Consider the following 7,621-nt stretch of genomic DNA (forward strand, 5'->3'; position numbering starts at 1 on the left):
GCATCATAAAATGGGTCCTACTTTTGATGATCTTTCATCAGAATGTTGTACAAGGGGTCCTTTGTTGGGAACAATCGTTGTTTGGATTTAGAATGTCGTCTTCTCCAGTCAATTAGCACGGAAAGCTAGCAAAGTGGCGCTAAGCTCTCCTTCCTGAACAAAGGCACACAACGCAACACGCCTAACGTCCTGAATAAATTTCAATAATCTAATAAAACTATATTGAAAAAACATACTTTACGATGATATTGTCACATGTATCAAATAAAATCAAAGCCGGAGATATCAGTCGTCCATAACGACAGCTTATCAGAAGGCAAATCCAGGTCCCTTCATGCGCTCTCCAGAAAACAGGAAACTGGTGACACGTCATGCCGAGAGGTTTTATTCAACCCCAGATCAAGTTACACACTCCATTTCTTCTCTCACTGCCTGTCGACATCTAGTGGAAGACGTATGAAGTGCATCTATACTAATAAATATCAAGGACATTAATAGGCAGGCCCTAGAACAGAGCATCGATTTCAGATTTTCCACTTCCTGTCAGGAAGTTTGCTGCAAAAGGAGTTCTGTTTTACTCACAGATATAATTCAAACGGTTTTAGAAACTAGAGAGTGTTTTCTATCCAATAGTAATAATAATATGCATATTGTACGAGCAAGAATTGAGTATGAGGCCGTTTAAATTGGGCACGATTTTCCCCCAAAGTGAAAACAGCGCCCTCTGTCTTAAGAAATGCTATAGATGGAAGGAAAGTAGTGTGGAAATATACCAAAAATCAATTAGGAAACAACAAATTCAATCCCTTCTTGACAATTTCCTGGACAACATGTTTAACAGTAATAGTGAAGGTCTAAATTTGGCAGTAGAAAACCTAAACAGTATATTTGACCTCTCAGCTTCCCTATCACATCTAAAAGTTTCAAGCAGACAACATAAGAAAATTACCAGCAATGACAAATGGTTTGATGAAGAATTCAAAAGCCTAAGAAAGAAATTGAGAAACCTATCCACCAAAAACATAGAGACCCAGAAAACCTGAGCCTACGCCTTCACTATGGTGAATCCCTAAAACAATACAGAAATAGACTACGGAAAAAAAGGAACAGCACGTCATAAACCAGCTCAATGTAATTGAAGAATCCATAGATCTAACCACTTCTGGGAAAATTGGAAAACCCTAAACAAACAACAACACGAAGAGTTATCTATCCAAAATCGAGACGTATGGATAAACCACTTCGCCAATCTTTTTGGCTATATAGCAAAGAATAAACAGCAAAAACATATGCATGATCAAATACAAAACTTAGAATCAACTATTAAATACTACCAAATCCTACTGTATTCTCCAATTACATTAAATGAACTACAAGACAAAATGCAAACCCTCCAACCCAAAAAGGCCTGTGGGGTTGATGGCAGAGGTGGGACCAAGTCATTGTTTTACAATGTCTTAGCATCTTAGCACTCAAGTCCTAAGTCAAGACCGTCAAGTATAAAGTCAAGTCTCAAGTCCTAAACTTTGAGTTTCAAGTCCTAAACAAGTCATAATGTGCTCTTCACCAAATGCAATACCATTTCATATTTTTAAATCAAATCAAATATATTTATATAGCCCTTCTTACATCAGCTGATATCTCAAAGTGCTGTACAGAAACCCAGCCTAAAACCCCTAACAGCAACAATGCAGGTGTAGAAGCACGGTGACTAGGAAAAACTCCCTAGAAAGGCCAAAACCTAGGACGAAACCTAGAGAGGAACCAGGCTACGAGGGGTGGCCAGTCCTCTTCTGGCTGTGCCAGGTGGAGATTATAACAGAACATGGCCAAGATGTTCAAATATTCATAAGTGACCAGCATGGTCAAATAATAATAATCACAGTAGTTGTCGAGGGTGCAACAAGTCAGCACCTCAGGAGTAAATGTCAGTTGGCTTTTCATAGCCAATCATTGAGAGTATCTCTACCGCTCCAGCTGTCTCTAGAGAGTTGAAAACAGCAGGTCTGGGACAGGTAGCACGTCCGGTGAACAGGTCAGGGTTCCATAGCTGCAGGCAGAACAGATGAAACTGGAGCAGCAGCACGGCCAGGTGGACTGGGGACAGCAAGAAGTCATAATGCCAGGTAGTCCTGAGGCATGGTCCAAGGGCTCAGGTCCTCCGAGAGAGGGAAAGAAAGAAAGAGAGAAAGAGAAAATTAGAGAGAGCATACTTAAATTCACACAGGACACCGGATAAGACAGGAGAAGTACTCCAGATCTATCAGACTGACCCTAGCTCCCCGACACATAAACTACTGCAGCATAAATACTGGAGGCTGAGACAGGAGGGGTCAGGAGACACTGTGGCCCCATCCAATGATACCCCCGGACAGGGCCAAACAGGCAGGATATAACCCCACCCACAAAGCACAGCCCCCACACCACTGGAGAGATATCTCCAACCACCAACTTACCATCCTGAGACAAGGCTGAGTACAGCCCACAAAGATCTCCGCCACGGCACAACACAACAAGAGTAATAGTTAGTATATTACATTTACGCAAATCATGAATGCTTTTAAAAATATCGATATATTTATTACTTTCCAAATAAATGTTATATTTCCATGGAAATACATGGGTAGCCATGACAAAGACCCCCCCCCCCCCCCCCCTCAATAGGGATCGACTATCGAGGATGGCTATGGGGCGCAATCGGGCGATGTAGGCTTGTACACAATCGCCCAACCTTACACACACACACACACACACACAAACACACACACTCTGTGTGTGGTTACAGTACGCTAACGTATGTCAATGGATTTAGGAACAGCAGTAACATCAGGCAGGATTTAGGCTACCAACTGCCTAGCCAGTTGTAGCTCAATCTTGGGTGCAATGATCACGTTCCCACACTGACTGACTGTGTGGAGGCTCATTGATTTAACGTTACGTTAGCCTACATGATACACTAGTGTAGTAATAAGTCAGCTAAATTAGCCACGACTTACCGTTCTTCGTGCAGCTTCAAATGCAGAACAAAGTTGGAAATTGTTGCGCCTCCGTCTGTCATTTTCTTCCCGCATGTTGTGCAAGTTGCAATCCGGTTTTTGTTGATACAGCGTCGTCTTTATATCCGAACTAATAATTTTGGGTATCATCTTTCCAAGGGCTCCATCTGAATTCACCCGCTGACGTTCCCCTCCCTCTGCCCTTTCCTCCACTCCCAGTCAGACCTGGCTCTCAAGAGAAGACAGGCTATGTTCACACTGCCCACAAAATGAGATGGAAACTGAATTGCACCTCCTAACCTCCTGCCAAATGTATGACCATATTAGATACACGTATTTCCCTCAGATTACACAGACCCACAAAGAATTCGAAAACAAATCCAATTTTAAGAAACTCCGATATCTATTGGGTGAAATACCACAGTGAACAATCACAGCAGCAAGATGTGTGACCTGTTGCCACAAGAAAATGGCAACCAGTGAAGAACAAACACCATTGTAAATACAATCTATATTTATGTTTATTTATTTTCCCTTTTGTACGTTAACTATTTGCACATCATTACAACACTGTATATAGATATAATGTGTCATTTGAAATGTCTTCATTCTTTTGGAACTTTTGTGAGTATAATGTTTACTGTTCATCTTTTCTTGTTTATTTCACTTTTGTTTATTATCTATTTCACTTACTTTGGCAATGTAAACATATGTTTCCCATGCCAATAAAGCCCTTAAATTGAAATCAAAATTTAATTGAGAGAAACTCTTGCTTGAACAAACGTTGGGGGCTACCTCCAGGGCTCTTCTATGAACTGAACGGGGGAGGTAAAGAGAATCTTCCCACTCACATTCAGCCCGCCCTGGCCTCCCAGTCTCTCCTCCCTTATGAAGAGAGACAATATTGTTTAATTACATACAGGAAACTCCTGTTACAAAGGACACTTAGCATATCCGTGGGAAGGCTGTGTGGGTTGAGACTTGTCCTCTCTCTCTTTTGCTCTTTTACTCGTTCTCTCCTCTCTCTCATTCCCTCCATATCTTTATCTCTCCCATTTTATTTCTCTCTCTTCACCTTTCCCCTCCCTCTGCCCTTTCCTCCACTCCCTATCTCTCCTCTCTGTGTGTGTGGGCGGGTGGTATAGGCATATTGGTTGACAGACTGTGGACCGTACCACCCAGGGGTCTTGGGTCACTGCTGACAGCCTGCTTTCTCAGAGCCAAGATGGCACTTGGGCCTCCCAGTGCCTCCCCTCCACCTCCACCTTCAACCTGCACCCTCACCACCACCATCCCCTGCCCTGACATAACAAACCCCCTCCAGCCTCTTCAAACAGCAACCAGTCTACACACACAAACACACACACGCTACCCCGCAGCAGTTCAGTGGAACTGGCCCCCAACACCCACCAGGAGATCAGGGGATTGGACAGAATGAGCCACTCATATTATACCCCCTCCCTCACTCTGCTCCAGTGAAGACATTCAGACTTATTCACAGGAAGACATTTCTTATTTAACAAACAACGACAAAGAGGCATACATCATGTAAGTAAAGCTGCTTGTTTCACTCTTTGTGTCTTTGCTCCGGTGGTCTGTAACTGACAGGAACTCAGGCACTATTTGTTATCTTTAGGCCCAATAAGCACATCTGGTTCTGGTTTGGCTCCTCCACATCACCCCTGGAGATGTGGATGGAGGGGACGAAGGGGAGGGAGAGAGTGGAGGGAAGGACTGGGGGATTTCTGGGGCGGGAGCAGGGGGCTTTTTTCTCCTCAGTCTTAAATTGAATTTCTCACCATCCCAAGCTGGGCCTTGGACCAGGGATCTAGGGCTTCTTGAGCCTGTCACACAGAACTCTCTGTTTAGCTTGCTCCCAGCCCTCAGGCTCTCAAATGCAACTAGAACAAAAAAACCTGGACAGAAATCAGTTTCACCTGTTTATCCAAATGACTGCATGTTCAAAGTAATATGACCTATTATCCAGATGGGATTCACTCTGGTTTGCATATCTGAACTCTTTCTGAACCCTCCCTGTCTTGTGGGGAAATAATCAACAAATATGAAAACGAGTTGAATTAGGTTTTCAGTTGTCAGCTAGTGGGGAAGAAAATAAGATATATATTGATATTTGTTAAATTATACTTATGATCGCATCTTTGATTTCAATCAGGTAGTATTTGTTTCCAAGTCATTATCACAATGTATCATCCTTGGAAAGGGAAAACTATCTAATGTTATGGTTCTGGAGAGAGAGCAGTCATACTGGGAAGACCAACCTTACCTGAGGGCCTCCCTTGGTAGGAAAATTCACACTGGATGAATGGCAAAGATGGTCGCCACTAGGGGCTAGCTGGCTAGCAGGTAGAAGATAGCTAGGCTAGCAGGTAGCTAGCAGCAGGCATGCCTTTTTGCATATGTTTTTTGAGTAGAGCTTCCTGTTGGTTGATTCTGATACTTTCCAAGTGGGAAACTCGTACCTCATCGTTCTACAATGAGTTTTTGGAGTTCGGAGTTGTCTTGGACGCAGCATAACATCGCTACATTGGTCGCATTCCCCTGCTCAGACGTTGCATGCATCAACCAATGGTTGGGTGCCACATCATTGACTGTGCCGTCGGGTACCAGATTGCTATTTCATATGATGTGGTTAGCTGATACGACGGAAAATACCTATCCAGGTGTTGTAAGATCTGGCATGTGTCAGCATCGCCTGGGCAGAGGAACTTACCCAATGTCAAGGCACTGATATTCAAACACAAAAAATATGGCTAAGAATACAGACTACATTCAGATGATGACAATAACTACTATAGAACCGATAACAAAAGGCTTTACCTTTTTAATTTCTTTCTTAGCTACCAGAGTATGAATCCAACAATGGTTGCCATTATCAGCATATTTCCCACTGTCCAGACAGCAGCCAGCCAGGGGAATGCCTCCTACAGGAAGTATAAACACAGGCCAGACCAGACTAATCAATTCACAACAACAATTGGACACAGCCCCAGTTAACTAGACGCTAATGTTTCTCTCGCCTTGGCTGTCCTCTTAATTCAATCATGTTTTTCATGACATCATCGGGACCGCCGAGCCAATCAGAGCTGGCCGGGCTAGCAGGCTAAGTGTTGGAGCGGACAGGGTTGATTGTTGTCCTTTGATTAACTCTACTTGTGTGTTACAGCCCGGCCGAGACGAAGAGCATAGCACATAACACTGAGCTAAGTGCCAAGTCCAGCCCTACTCAGGCACGGTTGTTAAAAGCTCAATTTAAATCCTGATTGTAGTGGAGAGAAATGGAGAGAGAGAGATAGCAAAACTAGACGGAAGGGATAAGGTAGTTATGTGGATTAGATTAAGTAGCAGCCGATCGGGGAAGGAGATCTGAGATACCATAAGAACTCCTTCAACCTCTGGCCCAACCTAGAGGCAATTTCTGTGGGCTGTATAGTCACACACACACATGCACACACCCTTGTGTGTGTGTTTTTCATTACAGTAAAAACATTACCCTACATATTTAAAAGGCTAGAACTGTACTGAAAATAAAACATCAAGTGGACATTTACAACACACACACACACACACACACACACCTCTCTTTCTCTTTCCCTCTCTCTTTCTGTTCATTCTGTGTTTCTAAGCCCTTCCTCTGACCCCTGTTAAAAATCCCTGATTACCACTTTTTCCCAGCATAGCTCAGCTAAACCCCTTCCACCACCCCACCCACACCCCACCCCACACACTCTAGTCCTCTGTTTATTTTTTCAGGTGAATAAACTGTATCACACAGTGTCTTCCTCAGTTGCTTTTAATTAGGCTTCTGGAATCTTCTGTGCTTTAATCTGTGTGTGTGTGTGTGTGTGTGTGTGTGTGTGTGTGTGTGTGTGTGTGTGTGTGTGTGTGTGTGTGTGTGTGTGTGTGTGTGTGTGTGTGTGTGTGTGTGTGTGTGTGTGTGTGTGTGTGTGTGTGTGTGTGTGTGTGTGTGTGTGTGTGTGTGTGTGTGTGTGTGTGTGTGTGTGATTCTACCAAACACAACAGACGGGTATGTTCGTGGCCAGGATAAGTGAACATGGGTAGGTGGTCTGAGAGATGGCTACTTTATATACCACCTGGGGGCGGCCCGTCAGGAAGTCCAGGATCCAGTTGCAGAGGGAGGTGTTTAGTCCAGGGTCCTTAGCTTAGTGATGAGCTTTGAGGGCACTATGGTGTTGAACGCTAAGCTGTAGTCAATGAATAGCATTCTCACATAGGTGTTCCTTTTGTCCAGGTGTGAAAGGGCAGTGTGGAGTGCAATAGAGATTGCATCATCTGTGGTTCTGTTGGTGCGGTATGCAAATAGGAGCGGGTCTTTGGTGGTCTGCTTGAAACATGTCAGTATTACAGACTCGGACAGGGAGAGGTAAAAAATGTCAGTGAAGACACTGGCCAGTTGGTCAGCCACGCTCGGAGTACACGTCCTGGTAATCCGTCTGGCCCTGCGGCCTTGTGAATGTTAACCTGTTTGACGGTCTTACTCACATCGGCTGCAGAGAGCGTGATCACACAGTCGTCCGGAACAGCTGGTGCTCTCATGCATGTTTCAGTGTTATTTGCCTCAAAGCGAGCATAGAAGTATTTTAGCT

This window comes from Salvelinus fontinalis, chromosome 17 (genome assembly GCF_029448725.1).
Source record: "Salvelinus fontinalis isolate EN_2023a chromosome 17, ASM2944872v1, whole genome shotgun sequence".
NCBI classification, from domain to species: domain Eukaryota; kingdom Metazoa; phylum Chordata; class Actinopteri; order Salmoniformes; family Salmonidae; genus Salvelinus; species Salvelinus fontinalis.